At 36.7% G+C, this 19030-nt stretch overlaps 1 protein-coding gene across 3 annotated transcripts in view; it reads left to right on the top strand.

The window, feature by feature from the left end:
• AK5 (adenylate kinase 5) overlaps nucleotides 1-19030 on the top strand; it is a 271283-nt gene that overhangs the window by 58749 nt on the left and 193504 nt on the right. The gene's annotated exons all lie outside the window — the stretch shown is intronic.

Genomic DNA, 19030 nt, shown 5'->3' with positions numbered 1-19030 from the left:
TGTATTGCTATTTTAATTTGTATTCTCTTAGTCACTAGTGAGCTGAAGTATTTTTAAAATGTGTTTATATTGGCTTTTTGTACCTTCTCTTTTGAGAATTGCCAAAACATAAGCTTGGCTCCTTCTTTTCTGATGGAAAATTTGAGCCTATGCTATTGATTTGGACATTCTCGATATTAATCCTTTGCTTTATATCTTGATAATATTTTCTTCCTACAGAGTCATATCCTATCTTTTGTTTTACAGAAGTTTCACACTTCAGTTTGGTAAATATATGAGGATTTGCCTTTTGACTTGTGCATTTATAGGCTAAGAAAGTGTTCTCTACTGCCTCATAAAAATAATCTGTATTTTTCTAGTGATTTTGATCTTGTTTTGAAGCTTCAGGTATTTACCTGCATTAATTGTTGTGTATACTGTGAGGTAAAGATAGAATTTTATTATTTTTATTATTTTATTTTAAATGGAAATGAAATGCATCAGTGATCCAGAAATATTTTCATAACTGGTACTTTTCCTCCCATTGAAATGTCTTATTCCTGTATAGACACATGGGCCTGCTGTATGGTTTCCTATGCACTTCTGTTGTCTATTTATGTATTTCTGTACCAATATCATAGTTTTAATTGAAGAACCCTGACAATATCCCCTTCCCTTCTTTCTAAATCGGCCATGCCTACACATTTACTCTTATTTATGAGTTTTACAGTCAGTTTGTCAGCTCCATAAAAAACTACTGAAACTTTGTTTGAATTTTAGTATAGATTATAATATATAGAGATTAATTTTCAGAGAACTTAAATTTTCCCATTCATGAACATTGCCATGTCACTCCCACTATTCAGGTTTTCTTTTATGTTCTTCAGTAAGTAACACTTTATAATTTTCCATAAAAAGAAAGCTTTTGTACATTTTTTGGCATTTTTCCTGGTTTTACTGCTGTTATGAATGAGCTCTCTTCTAACCAATTCTTCTTACTGTTCAATTGGACTCTAGAATTATGGTTTGTGTTTGTGAATATGTCTGCCTGTCTGTCTACTCTCCTGCACACAGTCTTCTGTTCATTTTAGGGCAGAACTGTCTCATTCATGTTGTGAACTTCTTGCCACTCTTCCTTTCTCGGCACTGCCATCCCACAACCCACACACCTACAGGTCAACTTAGCGCATTCCTTCACTACATTGGGTCTATTAAATCTTTGTTGACTTGAGGCAGAAAATATGTATTACTGATCTGTATTAGTGATATGGATACCCAGAAAAGGAAGGAGTCAAGTGACTGCTTAGGAAATGATCTTGAGTTAATTTCTCAGATCCTTATATAAATCAGTAGAGTTGGTTAATGTCAGTGGGGGTACAGTGTGTTTTGATACTCATTTACTGTGTGATTTTTTTTACTAATCTGCTCACCCTTCTGAGGCCTTGGTGTCTTTTGAAGAATAGGGAAAGCTGTACCTCACAGGATAGTTGTGAAGATTGAATGAGATCAAGTACCTCCAGTTGATTGCATGGCTTATAATAAGCACTCGGCAAAGGAAGTGGTTCTACTATTAGACATGTTGAAGATATTTATACAGTGGAAGGTCCTCATCAACACTTCCTTCCTTTTTGTGAGATACCTTTCTCCAGGTTGTTTTTCAAAATGATTGATGGATCCCTTAGAGGCCACGTGAAGTGTTAAGGCAGCCTAGAACAGCTCTGCTTTTATGTTCAGAGGTTCCAGGTGAGATTGTTGGAAGGAATTATTCTACTGCTAGATATAACTGGAACCACTGAAACCACAGTGATCTGTCAGCTGGACTCCTGGGACCCGCATAGTGGGGTGCAGAAGCTGTTGGAATTACACTGACTAATATGAAGCTTAATTTCTGATACTTGTCACATTTAAACAGAAGATCTATTACAGTTCATCGTATTGAGCTAGCCTTATGGGGTACTCACAACCTACTTAAGAAATTGTAGATTAGGGGATTAAACATCTCTGATTCATAATATTTATCATTTGGGGAAATAACTGAAGTAATGGCTTCTTTAACACAAATTCAAGCTGTTTGAAACAGGTTTGTTTTATTTTCTTTTTAAAAAGATTTGTGTATTTATGCATACGAGAACTAGGGTACAGACCACAGGTGTGGGGGGGCCGTGGGGGGGAGGTGAGAGGATTCACCAGAGACAGAGTGGGGAACAGAATAGGCAGATTGGCTGAAATACACTGCTGAGGGGAACGGTGGGTGAGACAGGAGAGGTCTGCTGTGCCATGTGTGTTAGCTCCCTGGCCAGGGATTGAACTCAGGCTGCAGTAGCCACTGATATCTTCATAGTGCTGTGTCTTAACCCCTTGCGTGACCAGGAAGGCCCCAGGTTTGTTTTCTGAGGTATGATATTCATAGTTTTGACATGTGATTTCATAGTTATAGAATAACAGGCACTAATGCCCAGAGAGCACATGGAAACTCTACACCTCTTTCCACATATTTTGCCCTATGCATCTCTTTATAGTAAATCTGTACTAGTAAAAATAATAATAATAATAATAACAGGAATTAATTAAGAATTTGTATTTTAGTTGTTTAAAGCAGGTTTGTTTAAAGCAGTGGAGTGGTGGGGGCAGGGAGTTGGTGAGGGTGGAGTTTAAAGCATCACAGACACCTTAGCTTTCACCAGGGCTTGAGAATATTTATTTTAAATAAAATAAAGGCCCAAGATGATCCTGATACTCTTAATCACTGGCATTCCTGTAGGCCTCTTGAGTGACAGATAAAGGACTCAGGAGTTATGCTTCTGAGGGTTGTGGTTCCTCAGCACACACAGCCGTTGTAAATTCCATATGTCATGCTTTGCAGTCTAGAAGAGTGTGAGACCTGTTAGAGCAGGTATATATAATTGTCTGTAAATACATATGTGTTTTCATATATATATATACATATTACCATGAAGCTCAAGAATCTGCAAGTTAACATAAGTTACCTTATATGTTATATATAGTATAGATGATATATGTGTCAGATAAGTAACTTATTAATATATTAACTTGTTTTATATTATATGCTTTATATCTGTTTTTTACATATATCTATATATGACTACCTTTTTCTGGTTGTGATTTCCTCTAGCATCTATAATTTAGCTTCAACTTTGCCATTAAAAAGAAGCCTAAAAATAGAGTTAAGTTCAGAGCCAATGAGTAAGATTGGATATATAAAATGTTCTCAACTAGATAAATATAGTTTTTTCAAAAAAAGCTTAGAGAAAAAGGAAATCAATCTTCAGGGGGCTGTCATCATACTTGCATAGTGAATTGATTTGACAGACTCATAATTTGATTTGCTATTCCTAAGGGGGACAAATTTGATTTGCTCCTGGGGGGATAATGATTTAATTTTAATTATACAAATTTTCTCTAAGCATTAGCACTTTCATGCAAAATATTAAAAAAATATATTGATGTTTTCCCCTGGAACTAATGATGTAGAAGCTTGTTTACAATTATTTACTAATTAAGTTTTAAAATTGAGAATATGTTACTAGATGATTGATTATTTATTTTTATTATAATGTGCTGTGGTACTATAAAAAGCCATTACATTTGAAAGGCTGATGAGATTTTTATAATTATTCTATGTCATGTAAAAAAGAAAATTTTCAAATATAACACACAAAGATGAAACCAGAGTAATCTTTGGCTTTGCTATATAGATTAGATACCATTGCCACATAATGAATCACTCAAAACTTAGTCGCTTAAAAAAATAATCATTATTTATAATTGTATTTGCTTCCTATGGATAAGGAAATCAAGAACTGCTCAGGTGGTTGCTTTTGATTCAAGGTCTCTTGTAATACTGTGATTAAATGGTGATTGGAGGGAGATGTCTTTGCTAATAGATCCGATACTTGGTCAGAAAGACTCAAATAGCTGGAAGCTAGAACATCTGCAATTTCTGGGGCACCTGATGGCTCAAAGTAGGAAGAAATCACAGCAGCTCAGGACTGTAAAGGCATGTATCCAAAAGAACTAGAAGGAAACTTCAAACACCGTATTTGACTTCTGCCACTTATTGTCCATTAGAAATTCATCACTAAGGCTGGCCCATATTCAAGGAGAGGCATTTTAGCACCCACTATTATTTCATAGTGAGAATATCATGGGAATGTTTCAGCATGTTTTAAACCACCACACCATGACATCCAATAAATAAATACCTGCTCATTCTCGACTTTGTTTCATTTCTGTCCTTTCTCTTTATTTCCTTTCTTTTATTTTTATGCCAGATTCTTGTTCCTATCCATTTGGACTTTTGGAGTCTTCATTTATCTGCCCTCTTGTCCTCATTCTCTCCAGATCCAGTCTATTTTCTATCCTGTGGCCAGATTAATCTTTCTGAAAAGACCACTGCCATTAATTCATCCTTCTGGTTGAAAGCCTCTTATTGGTAATTATTGTTCACAAACTTGTTTCTCTCTATCTGGTTTTATTAGAGTCATGTTTATACCTTGTTTAAAAAAGTGGATTGTTCAGGTCCCTTCTCAAAATCTCTGAGCTAGTATTTCTGGTGCATGGAACCCAAGAATCTGCAAGCTAACAGGTTAGCAACATTTAGCAAGGCTGAACCTTAGCACACTTAAGTGTAAACTTTAATTTAGTGATTTATAGTGTAGACCAAAGATTCTGGCCATAGCATGTTGCCATCATTATGTTGGTAATCATACTTAGGTACTGAAATTAGAGCATATCACAGTTACTCCACTAATGTCATCTTTCTAGATCATATTTTTTAAAAGATTTATTTATTTATGTATACAAGAACTGGTGTACAGGCCAGAGGTGTGGGGGTGGGCGGGGGTGAGAAGATTCACCAGGGTCAGAGTGGGGAGCAGAACAAGTGGAGATACCAAAATACACTGCTGAGGGGAACAGCAGGCGAGTCAGGAGAGGTCTGCTGAGCTATGTGGGTGGCTCCCTAGCTGGGTATCAAACTCATGCTACAGTAGCTGCAGATAGCTTCATAGGTTGCGTCTTAACCCCTTGTGCCACTAGGGAGAGCCTTCTAAATCACACTTTCTTGAAATGGGAGGGAAATTTCTTGGAATGTGAAGAATTTCACATAAGATGTCTACTCAGTAGTAATGTCATAAGGTTCTTGTGTCTCTGAGAAATCACTGCCTCATGCAATCTAAGCTGAACCAAACTTGGCTTTCTTACCACCATCCTTTGAACACATTTTGTCTTTGCTCTTTTGCCATGTGTCCCTTTGACAGTCATTTTTTAAAAATATTTTATTTTATATAATTCTTATATCATTTTTCATTTTTGCACAATATGCATTTTCATTTTGGTTATATTCCCCATACAATTGCACCCAGCCCCCTTATTTTGACCCTAGTCCTTCCTCTTCCCGCCCCTCCCCCCCATAGAGTGTCTCTGGTTTATAGTTGCTTGTTGATTTTGAATTTTTGTGTGTGTGGGACCCTCGCCGGCGGCCAGGGAACGAACTGGCGCTGCAGAGGCTGCGGGCAGCCTTGCAGCCCAGCACTCAACCGCTGCACCACCAGGGGAGACCCTGATTTTGATTTTTACTTTGCATTAATTAGTCTTTTTCCTGGTCCCTTATTTAGGTTTTCTAAATTCCTGCTATGAGTGAGACCATCCGGTATTTTTCTTTTTCTTTCTGACTTATTTCACTGAGCATGATCTCTTCTAGCTCCATCCATGTTGCTGCAAACTGCATGTGTTTATCTTTTTTGATTGCTGAGTAATATTCCATTGTGTATATGTACCACATCTTCTTGATCCAGTCATCTATTTTCGAGCATTTGGGTTGTTTCCATAGTTTAGCTATTGTAAATAGTGCTGCTATAAACATAGGGGTGCAGGTGTCCTTTGGAATTAATGTTTCTGTGTCATTTGGGTAAATACCTAGGAGTGGAATTGCTGGATATTGACAGTCATTTTTTAACTACTTGTCAAATCTCACTTTCTTCCCTTAGGATCCCAAACCTTGGAGATTTCTCTCTACTCTGTTTTTTCAGTAAATTATGTTACTGCCGGTAACATTTATATAGCACTTTACACTACCTTAAATTGTTAACTATTAGTTTATCAGATCACTGTTTCAATTAGTTTTCAACATAAAGGTGAGACACTCAAATAAGCTAAACAGAAGAGTGTTTAGTAAAAGAAATCTTGAAAAGGTATGTATAGGACATTGGAACCTATAAGGAGTAGATCTTTATCATGGGACAAGTAATAATTGAATCTGTTACTATTCCTAGAACTACAGATTCAAGAAGTAGAAACAGTTACTTGCACTCAGAAAAAGACAGATGTATGAAGAAGGTCCCTTATAATGTCCTTAACATTGCCAGCCTTTGATTACCCCCATTGGATAAGAGTCATTGCAATAAATATTTGTATTCCTTTTTCTCCCTTTCCTATGATCTACTTCTGATGTTTCCAATGGGCCAAAAACAACTAAAAGCCAGAAGGAAAGAGAATCCATTCATTCCAGAAAAGTCAGCTACCTATGGCACAGAGTTGGGGAGAGAATGGTGGAGAATATAGCCTAAGAGGCCAAAGGAAAATGTGTAGCACAATTACTAATTCTTTAAGGACAGATACTCTTGCATCTACTTTTTGTCTTTCTCGCAAATTTACAATGTACTACACATGGAGTTTATTTGGTACATACCTTTGCTCTTTATGCCAGTATACACTGGTTTCATTTCCCAAAAATATTTGACAGGGATGAATGACAAGGCTTTCCCAATGTTAACATTTTATATTTTTTTACAGTGATTCACTCAAGCAAACTACTGTATTTCCTTAATTTCCAGGCTCAAGTCCCTTAATGTCTTTTTTGAAAAGGCCAGTTCCTTGAGAAAAAGCAGATACAGTTATAATTTGAGTCTCCAAAATAATTAACAAAAATATAAATTCAAATTAAACTGGCTGTCAGATATTTTGGATGCCCAAGACACTATTCTCAGATCCTACCAATTTAGCCTCACAGACTGTAAAGAACATTAGATTCTGTGAAGAGGAAATAGGTGCACAACTGTGCCCTGCATTATGGGAAAATAATGTCAGAGATTTGACACTAAAATGAATAAACAGGGGAATTGTTCATACTGCCAAAGATTCCTACTTTTACAGAAAGACTCAACTTGAATTTTCATTTTTGGATAGAAAAGAACATACTGTTTTGCAAGAGATTCTTTTTAAAAATAGACACAGACAAGTTGAAATTAAAAGACATAAAAAGATATACTATGCAAATAGGAAACATAAGAAAGCTGGAATGATGTCACTAGACTTGATAAAGTAGTTTTCAAGACCAAGAATGTTACCAGAGGTAAAGGGGAACATTTCATAGGGACAAGAGGATCAATTCATCATAAAGACAAATTAGAAATGTGTATGTATGTCATATAAAATGTTCAACATACATGACTCAAACAACTGGCAGAAATAATAAAATTGACAAATCTGCACTTAATCTTTGAAGATTTTAACAATCCTTTCTCAGTATTTGATGTAAAAACTAAGCAAATTAATAATAAGGACCTCAAAGGTCTGAGAAACAATAAATTTTATCCAGAACACAATATCCAGCAACTGCACATACACATTGTTTTCAAGTGCACGTGGCACATTCATCAAGATCTACCATGGGGTCTCCCTGGTGGTGCAAGGGGTTAAGTTGCAGCACTATGAAGCTATCCACAGCCTCTGCAGCATGAGTTCAATTCCTGGCCAGGGAGCTAACCCACATGGCACAGCAGACCTCTCCTTCCTCACCCTCTGCTTCCCTCAGCAGTGTATTTCAGTCAGTCTGCCTGTTCTGTTTCCCACTCAGAATGAGTATGTGAGTGAGGAACAGAAGAATAATTTATGCCAGCAAGGTTACTCATAGACCCATTTTTGCTTTCCAGAACATAACCTTGTGCATAACTTCTTCTCCCTGCACATTTTATCTGAGAAAAACAGAGCCATGGAAAGTTCCTGGGGAAAGAAAAACATCCGAGATAGTCACATAGTGTTCACATGGGCCACCAGTTTCCAGAACTCCATGACCTTTCTGTGCCCCTACCATATCCTGCCCTCGTTTCCATTTGGAACAGTATTCCAGTATCGTGGAATTTCCGTACAATTTCACCATGTTGAAATAACATCTTATGTCTCTGATTCCACATTTTATTGGGAGATCCTTGTGAGTCAGAACCACATCTTGCCTATTTTACATTCCTTTCACCTAATATGGTGGTTGACTCATGGTAGATTTTCAGTAAATTCTAAGATATATTTCCAAGTAGTGTTTAGAAATCTTATTAGAAGATTTTCTAAAAGAATAAGTGAATTAAAAAATACTAAATTAGTTTAACTACTTGTATACACCTATTAAAAGTTATTAAATACATGTAGAGTGAATGAGTGGAAGAATGAAGGAATCTTACTTAGTGATTTGCATAATTGGGATATTCAAAAAAAATCTTGAGAATGAGTGTTCTCAAATTCCACCTGGAATTTGTTTGAGTCCGTTGTAATGCCTCAAATATCTGAGGTTATGGTTTTTAATTTTTTTGTTTATTAAATATGAATGAGAATAGTTATTCTAAGTTAAGCTAAGCAAAGAGATATGGTAATATTTGATGAATAACCTATAAATTCTATCCTTTCCTCCATTTATTAATGACTTAATAGTCTTTTCTGAATTTCCTTGGAGATAGGTGGTTGTTTGAGAGAATTATATGCAATCAACACAGATAAATGTGAGATAGATATGTATTAGTTATGCTCCTTCTTTTGAAGTGTTAGTGTCTTTCAGCAATACAAATTAGGAGAATATACCTACGAAAAAATAACAGTGTTTCTTTAGAATGACACCAAAGCCTTTTAAAAAGTATTTCATCTAAACTTCAAATGGAATACCTTAATTATGGCATTTTACTGTGAATGTTCAACCTGTTTTCCATTCAGTAAATCTGTACATGGAGTATTAATGGAACCATAACAAAATTTTTTATCTATTTTATATTCTCATAATATCAGTTAGCATTTAATAAACTCCTGAACTTCATTTTCCTCCAAGAAATGCTTTTAAAAGATTTGAAAATGTGCTTCTTCCTTTAAGAATTTCTAAACCCCGTTTCTATTACTTTTTTGAATGGATGCATTATGTCTCAAAGCATGCAATCCAGTTGTCTGTAATAGGTAGGTCAGGGAGAAATTGCACTATTCTTGCTTTTTAAAATGAATACATTTTATCTTATTTGATGCAACTAAAAATATGTCTTATATTCAGCTTCATTTTTTTTTTGAAAACTGATTGCTATAGAGTAGATCTAATAGGGATTTGGACCCCATGAACTTTAAGAATCTCCATTTTCTTTGCTTTTATGAATTTAGAACAAGGTAGACAGTATAAATCAGGTTTGTGTCCATATACCACATAAAGGTTCCTTATCTATACTATAAAACAGAAGTTAAAACACAGCTTCCTGGGCCTTATCTTCAGAGACTGATTCAGTACAAAAGTAGAGTGCATGAATTAGCATTTCTAAAAGCTTCCAGGGGATGCCCACGCAAGGGCAAATAGTGCAAGTTGTAGAGTCTCTGTCACATTGTTACCAGAGTTTGCTTCAGTGAAACACATTTTATTTAATTCCTATAATTTCATCTAATTGTAACAATGACAGGATCTCATGGATAATTATTCTCATTGTCAATATTATGGATTTAAATGTTAAATATTTGTGAAGAGGTAAAGTCTAAAGAGGGGCCACTCTAGAAGTTGGCTAGGTGATTCACATTAGCAAAGGCTGAGGACTTCCACTTCAGGAAATTTCGTTGGCTTCCCTGGCAGCATCACCCTGCATTGTCATCTGGTCATTGATTATTTCAAAAAAGTACTGACTTACGTTGCCAACCTTGTATCACATGGACTAATAATGAACTGACCACTCTATAATTCAGGCAGGCCTGGCCCACCCCACAGGTGTAATAACAATGGATGTACTTCTGCATTCTATCCATTTGCCTTCATTCCTCTCTCCCCTGAGATCTCAAAAAGATCTGTTGTTTTATTTTAGGATTGTTTGATTAATGCTGGCACTCGTGATTACTCCAGTTTCCTAAATGATCATTAACATTAAGCACATCTATAAAGACAATATTAGGAATGAGATAAATGTTCTGCATTGTATTTTATTTGGCCCCCTAATCATAGGGGGTGCATCACTGTAGACAGTACAGGCTCTTTAGTTCTTCCAGATAACCTGGTCTCTCCCCATCTGGTCTTCCTGCTGCACTACCATTGACATTAATTCTAGGACATTGGATAAAATATAATACTACCATGTTTATAGAAAAAAAAATCCATTGCTCATTGGTAACTGTCCAGAATGTTAATCTCTGGCTTTTAATAGGATCTTAGTAAATTATTAGATGAGTGAATAAACAAATGAAGGAAATAAATGTTTGCATAGTCAAATTAGTGGTGGGGAAAACATTTTGGAAAAAGTAGCATTGTAAGTTTATATTCATTTCCATATTGTCAATCTGGTATATATTAAATAAAACCTTAGACTTTTCCTCTTCATTAATTTCCTGCATTTTGGTAGCTTAAAATGCCCTAACTGCTTTCATTGAAATGAAGATTTGCACCATAAAAATCAAACCATAGAAAAGTGCTTTTCATAAACTAATGATACCTCTTTGAAGCCATTAATGATATACTCTGTTCAGCAGATACTGTGAATTTGGCTTGTGATAGGTTATGAAAGAACAAAGTAACCTAGATAACTACTTAACTAAAACAGTAGAAGTATTATGCATTTTTTTTAGACTGTGAGAGATTAGCTCAGGGTCATGGAAGTTGATAAAATAAACTTTTCAACAAGAAATACCCAAAAATGGGCCTCCCCAAGCTGTCCTCAGCCTCTTCATCACTGGTTCAATCCCGGCCAGCTGGCAAGGGTACTACATGGTGCAGCAGACCTCTCTTGTCTCGCCCGCTGCTCCCCTTAGCAGTGTATTTTTTCACTCTGCCTATTCTGTTCCCCTACTCTGTACCCTGGTTCTTGTATAAATAATAAATAAGTCTTTAAAAAAAGAAAGATATACCCAAATTTTGCATACTAGTTACCACTTTAAGGCAGTTTCTTTCATTTTTGTACCTATCAATCCAATTTGGATTTGTATTTTTAATATCATTTTACTTTTAAAGAACCTGCAACTTCAATAAACTCCTCTTTTGAGCATTTGTCTCTATATATAGATGGTCTTTTCATTTAAACACAACTCCTTGAGTCCATGTCCAGAGATTCTGATTCAGTTCAATGGAGTGGAGCACATGAATGTGCATTTCTGGAAACTTTCCAGGGGTGCCCACACAAGGGCAAATAGCGTGAGCTGTAGAGTCACCATCACGTTGATATCAGAGTTGGCTTCAATGAAACGAGCTTCATTTAATTCATATAATTTCATGTAATTGTAACAATAATGGGAAGGGGGATGATATTTGTCTTGGAGAAAAGAGGGCTTAATACTCACTACCAGTCATTGGAAATATGAGAGATCAAAATAATATTTGGGAAAGAACTAAATTCCATCTTTGGTTCACTAGTGCTCCAGCATAACTTTTAAACCACATACATTGTCAAACTCTGCCTCTAAGCCCAGGGGGTCTCAAGTAGTACCCAGTCCACTTGGAGAATTTCTTTTATTAGGCTACAAGTTGCTGTTCTAACAGTAACAAATACTCCACTTCTATCTTACAGCACTTACACAGTTAACAGTTTTTACATATATTCATGAGAGTCTTTGATTAAAATCTGTCTCCTTCAATTGGCTGAATGAGGGCAAGGACATACCCAATTTGTGTGTTGCAAGGCCTTGGTGCCCACATTAGAATCTGGCACATAGGTACACAGCTTATGACTGTACGAGCCTAGGACCAAAGAGCCTAGTACCAAAGCAGGCAGGAAGGCTTCCTCCAACCTTATTCCACCCTGCCCCAGGTATTGGATTGTCCCATTGTTCTCACAGCAACATTCATCCAGAGAATTCCATTGGAGGGGAACTTAGGAAGTGGAGCCAGAAACACACAAATTGCCAATGCTTAGAACAGCCCAATATGGGCCTTTGAAAAATTAAATCCAGTAAAACCCACTAGGCATAGAAATTGTTGTTAAAGATTTTACAAGATAAAGTATAACAAAATAACTTCTAGATCTTGGGTAGAAAAGATTTTTTAAGTAGAACCCAAAATACGCTAACTACAAAAGAAAAATTGGATAAATTGGATCACTTTAAAATAAGAATCTTTTATTTATTAAAATACACTCTTAAGAGAAAAAAAGTGGAAAAGGGTATGTGCAATACATGTAACTGAAAAGGGTGTATTTCAAAAATATGAAATCTAGGGCCTCCCCTGTTGGCGCAGAGGTTGAACACCGGGCTGCGAAGCTGCCTGCAGCCTCTGCAGTGCCGGTTGGATCCCCGGCCGCCAGCGAGGGTCCCACATGGCGCGTAGACCTCTCCTGCCGTGCCCGCTGCTCCCCTCAGCAGTGTATTTCGGTCTGCCTGTTCTGCTCCCTGCTCTGGCTTGGGTGAATTCTCTCACCCTCCCACACGTCTGACTGTACCCAGTGCTTGTATAAATAAATAAATAAATCTTTAAAAAAAATATGAAATCTTACATGACAATAAAAAAAAAGAGAAAACAGAAAAATGGGCAAGAAACTTGATCCAAAATTTTCACAAAAGTGGATATTCAAGTTTTCTAGATCCCTGCTATGAGTGAGACCTTAAATAAGGGACCAGGAAAATGAATAACTATAAGAAAGTGAAAATCAAAATCAACAAAAACTATGAACCAGAGACACTTTTTGGGGGGTGGGGGGTGGGAGGGGAGGGATTGGGGTCAGAATGGGGGGATTGCAATTGTATGGGGAATACAAAAATAAAATTTATTAATTAAAAAAAAAAAAGTGGATATTCAAATGGCTAGTGAATTGAAAAGCTGCCAACATTACTCATAATGCAGGGAACGCAAATTGAAATGACACACTACAATAGTTAAAATTAAAAAGATCCATATCAAATGTAACGATTACCAATCATTGGAGCAAATCTATAGTAACTCATTGAACAGTACAGTCATAAGCTGTGTACCTATGTGCTAGATTCTAATGTGGGCACCAAGGCCTAGCAACGCACAAATTGGGTATGTCCTTGCCCTCATTCAGCCAATTGAAGGAGACAGATTTTACTCAAAGACTCTCATGAATACATGTAAAAACTGTTAACTGTGTAAGTGCCGTAAGATAGAAGTGGAGTATTTGTTACGGTTCGAACATATACTAGGAAAATTCAACCTTAGCAAGGAGGTATGAAGGTCACTACGAGGAATTGAAAATTCCTGCAGATAAGGAAGGACAAGCTAGAGAAAGGAGAGGAAATAGTGATCTTTCCAAGGGAACAGAAATTCATAGACAAGGATAAGAACATGGGCCTTAACAGAATCAATTCCTTCACTATAATTGCTATTTTATATTTTACTAATTTTATATTTTATAATTTTATATTTTATTAATTTAGTTCAACATTAGAAAGAACTTTTATTAATCAGAAATTAATAAAATATAAGTGTTCTTTTCAGTTTTTAATTTACTTTTTTAATAGGTCTGATTTTATTCTTTTCTGTACCTTTTCTACCCTTGTCTCCTCCTTTCTTCACTCTGGATATTTTCTTCTGCACTTTTAGTTCACTAATTCACATTTAAAGGCTGTTAAACACCTTAGTATAATAAGGATTGGTATAGTCAGAAATGGATTTACGGTCTGGTTTACTTAGCTGGTAAAACCCTTTAGGGTTCTAACCGAAGAACCTAACAGTGGTAGTTTCTAGAGCTTCTCCTCCTTGGTGGGCTCCATGGTCCATTTTTTGTCCACCAGTCCCATAGTCTGTTAAAAGCTCTGCCAGAAATTATCTTTATGCTAAATGATAGTGAAGTCCAATGATCATTTTTTTTCTTTTTATGTTCTAGCCTAGCCTCTCTGATAAAGATATATAATCAATAAATATTTACTTGGTGGAAAATGTTATATATTTTACATATTCTCTGTAGGCAGAATAGGGAAGCAAATTTTAGTTCAGTATTAGAAAGAACTTTCCCTCCTTCTCTTCCTCTTTCCCCTTTCCGTCCTGCTATCTGACATTGTAGCTAGTCTTAATGATGGGTACTTAAGTAATAAGTACCCATCACCAGAATTACTTAAGTAATAAGTACCCATCACTAGAATTGCTCAGGCAGAATGTACAAGTTTAAAAATCATTTGTCAAGAGATTATGGAGGTGATTATAGGTTTGCCATTAATTTAGGTTAGATTGGGGCCTCCTGGGTGATGCAAGGGGTTAAGCACTGCACTGTGAACCAATCCGCAGCCTCTGTAGCACAAGTTTGATCCCTGACCAGTCAGGGAGCTACCCATATGGAGCAGCAGACCTCTCCTGACTCACCCGCTGCTCCCTTCAGAGGTGTGTTTCGGTAAATCTGCCTGTTCTGTTCCCCGCTCTGTCTCTGGTGAGTCCTCTCACCGCCCCCCACCCCTGCTTCTCTGGCCTGTACCCCAGCTCTTGTATGCATAAATAAATAAATCTTTAAACAAAAAAAATTAGGTTAGATAACCTCTAAGAGATTACCATCTCCTAGTTTCTGAGATTCTAGTTCTTGTTCAGCCAGCCTCCCTTCTCTTCCCTCCTTCTCTTCCTCTCTCCCCTTTCCTTCCTGCTATCTGACATTGCAGCTAATCTTAATGATGGAGTCTAAGCCTTCTAACACATCTTCATAAAGAATAGGGCAGTCAAAATTACTGACAGTTAAGACTAGGGCATATTACAACAGGCTCAATTTGCAATCTGACATAGTGAATACATCTTTGCTTGTCAAAGGCAGTCACAGGTTCTTTTCAACAGAACAATAATTCAAGCAAAGTACTTTAAGAAAGTGGTTAAAGAAAGATTGACTTGTCTATATGATGACAGGAAGAAAGATTGACTTAGTAGATTCAGTGGGAGAAACAGCATCAGCAATTGGGAAGTTGACTTCCTGTACACAAAAAAGATTTCCCAGTTTTTGTTTCCATTTACTTATTTATTCATCTGTTCATTCAACCAGCAAATATATTTTGAGAATATAGGCTAAGAGACAGTGTACTACAATACTATGACAGTCACTTTATTTGGTGATATTTCTCAACATTTCACAAATGGATTTCATGAAGACTTTTTAGAGGCCTCACTTATTTTGAAACAGAATAGTGTCTGCTGTTATTTTAAGGTTTTACAAAAACAAACATTTGAATATTTTTTCCATTTAAAATGGATCAGGGCTGGTCACATGAGGCCACAGTGAATGGACTATGGGTGAGCCTAAGGTCAGAAACCTGTGCTGGTGGCCATGACTGCTATGTTGAACAATCAGCTGGTTATCCCTAATTTACTTTTTTTTTTAAAAAAAAAGATTTATTTATTTATTTATTCATACAAACACTGGGTACAGTCAGAAGCGCGGGAGGGTGAGAGAATTCACCAGAGCCAGAGCCGGGAGCAGACCAGGCAGAAGGACCGAAGTACACTGCTGAGGGGAGCAGCGGGCGGCAGGAGAGGTCTGCGCGCCATGTGGGACCCTCCTCCGGTGGCCAGGGAGCAGCTGGGGATCGAACAGGCGCCGCGGAGGCTGCGGGCCGCTTCGCAACCCAGCGCTCAACCGCTGCGCCACCGGGGAGGCCCCCTAATTTACTTTTTTAACCCTAGTCATAAGTGGTTTTAGTTACACCTAACAAAGACAGCAAGTGAATCACAAATATATTAGATAATTTTGCAGATTAACTTCAGTTATCTTTACAGTTGTCAAGTTGCATTCATTGATCAAAACATAGATATTTCACTCTTCTTTTGTACACCTAAAGCCACTTTTTAAAAAAAATACTAATTTTAAAACAATAAATCAAATGTCATTTTATTCAGAGTAAAAAGGGTCTTATAAATTTGAAGCTGTCTCTAGTATTTGAAAAGCTAACAGAGAAAGACAGACTTACAGTGATGATTAGATATCTGTAAATCTATCCATCACTTCCTTATATTATAGAGGGATAAACACATTGTAGTCTGAAACAAAGCACAAAATGTGTTCAATTAAGCCATCTAGTTAAATGCAAGGATTTCAAAATGAATCTTTAATCTATACTCAATACTAAGCTCTAGTAGTTTGAGCTTTTCATTTATTTTAAAATAAATTAAAGTCAAATACAATGTGTCATTTTAATGTACTTGTCAAAAAATGGCTTCTTTCATAAATTATTTAAAGTAAATTTAATATGATGTCATCTTTACATCATATGTGAATATTATAATATGATACTTGATAAAAGCTTTAACTTCAGAAAATCTCGTCATACTTCACACCAAAAATTACAAAGTGATTTTCTGAACTGTTAAGGCTTTTCAAAAGCCATTTAGAATTTTTGAAGACTAGGAATTACTAAACTGCTGAGATGAGGCAGGGTTTTCTCCCCTTTTATTTTACAGTTGAGAAAACTGAGGCTCAGAGTGTAAACTATTTGCCCAAGGATAAACATTTAATGGATGGTAGATTCCAGCTCTAAGTCAAGATGATGTGAATCTGAAATTCATGCTCTTAGACACTTAACCAATGTGTACCTGTGCTGCCACGGTACAGTGGGAACTGGAGGAAAGAGAGTGAATGTTATTTCAAAGACGAAATCCATAGGTATTGGCAGTAGCTCAGAGAGACTGTAATTTTGGTGAGTAAGGGTGAGAAAGGATACTAAGACTATTAGTTGAAAGAGTTAGGAAAGTAGTGTTGCTACCACATAAATAAATAGACAAGTAATAAGCAAATGGGAATTTCATTTAAGTAAAATGATTGCTGAGATTGATATTGGCCTTTTTGAGTCACAAATAACAGTAAAATTAACTGGAAGAGCCATCATATAAACATTTGAAAATATAGAACTTAGATGCTTATTAAATGTCAGTGCTGAAATGCAGATTTGGAGCCCATCACAAGGGAAGTGGTTGAAATCAGAACAGTGGAAAGGCACTGGGAGAATGAGAACCTGGGAAGGGAAGAAAACAAAATGATAGTCTAAATCTTGAGGAAGGCCCCATTGGGACACTTGGGGAGTGAAAAAATGTGAGTTGAAGGAAAAAAATTAAACAGAGAATCATGAAAACCAAGAGATAATAAACATGACTAAAATTTACTAAGCACTTACCATGGGTCAATTTGTTGTGTATTTTATTTAGACCACGTTATTTAATCTTCACAACACAGTAAGGTAGGTTCATGTATCTCTACTGATGGATGAGGGTGTGGAGGAGGCTTGGCAACATGCCCGTCATCCGAGCAGTTCAGGCCTAAGGAAAAATCTGGAATCCTTGTTTCCCAGCCTCCAGAGTCTATGTTCCAGTCAGTGGTATCCAGAATGCACAAAGCAAACTGCTGTGCTGTGGAAAAAATGTTAACATTGCAATAATTTTATCTCATTCTTTTTCAATCTTATTTTTGTTTGTACTTTACAACGTGCATTCTATTAGTATGGTATTACATGCATACCATACATATAATTAATTTATAAATTATAAGCATTTATTTATGGAGATGTGTGCTCAAGTAATTTACTACTATGAGGATGCAATGAAAAATTCTAGAGATTATTGCTTTAAATCATTATCAAAACGATCTTCTCTTATCCCATCTTCAGCAAGAAATGGCAATTACTTTTATGGTCAAGCTATCTTTTAAATGTGATACTCATTCTTGTGGATTTATTTATATTTATGTATGTGTACAAGAACTGGGGGTTAGGCTAGAGGTGTGTGTGAAGGGGGTGGTGGTAAGAGGATTCACCAGAGACAGACTGGGGAGCAGAACAGGCAGATCTACTGAAATACACTTCATTTATTTATTTATTACATCTTTTTTCTTTTTTTTTTTTTTAACAATGTTTGCTTTCATTTCTCAGGTGTAGTCCCCATAGAATTTCCACCACCAGTTCACCCATGCACCATCACCACAATCCTTTCTGCTCTTCCCTTCCTCATTTTGATCCCTCTCCGTCCCCCTCCCCTGTAGAATGTCTCAGTGGGGGTGGGGTGAGACAGGAGAGGTCTTCTGTGACATCTGAGTTAACTCCCTGGCCGGGGATTGAACTTATGCTGCAGTGGCTGGCAATAGCTTGATAGCACTGAGCCTTTAATCCCTGCAGCACCAGGAAGGCACTCATTCTTGTGGATTTAAATGAAAACTTTATTTCAAAGGTTCTTTTCATGCCATTCCTTAGTATGTTCAGAAATTTGTGAAGGCCTTGGCTCGTTTGGTACTTTGTAACAGCGGAAGGTGATCACAGGCCTTAGAAGACAGATCTGGGTTTTCAGGCAAATACTTAATTCTCAGAACCTGAGTTTGCTCATCTGTAACAGGGAAATGATACAGTAAACCCTCACTTTATGTTGTCTATTGTTCTTGGACATTGCTATTTTTAAGTAGAACAGTGTATAATGAAAGCAGATCTGTTGCCCAGGATTTTCTCATCAATATTATAACAAAAGGACTTGGGATGAAATTTGGATGTTTTGCGAGGTCCTGCAAGATTTAACTTACAGACTGTTGTAAACTTTATCCACATTATAAGGAAATAACCAAGCATTGGGCCTGGCAGACAGTAGCCACTTTTTAAATGGCAAAAAATAATGATAGTACCTATTTATTGGGGAGAACATCTGTGGTCCAATAGCCAGCTCCCTTCTAAAATCAGGTCACTTTTACCTCTGGTAGTTTGTCCTATAATTGTTCTTAATTCAACCTGAAAACCTATTTGAGCATAAACCAAAAAGTATTTTTCTGAGCTACATAGAACCACCACACACAGCTCTGTGGGTTTTGGGTGAACTCTGTACATGGACCATGATGGCCGTGGCGCTCCTGGCACACGTACTCTCTCG

Source organism: Talpa occidentalis, unplaced genomic scaffold (genome assembly GCF_014898055.3).
Source record: "Talpa occidentalis isolate TD23 unplaced genomic scaffold, MPIMG_talOcc4v2.1 talOcc4.9, whole genome shotgun sequence".
NCBI lineage: Eukaryota > Metazoa > Chordata > Mammalia > Eulipotyphla > Talpidae > Talpa > Talpa occidentalis.
This window is presented reverse-complemented; position numbering and strand designations above follow the sequence as displayed.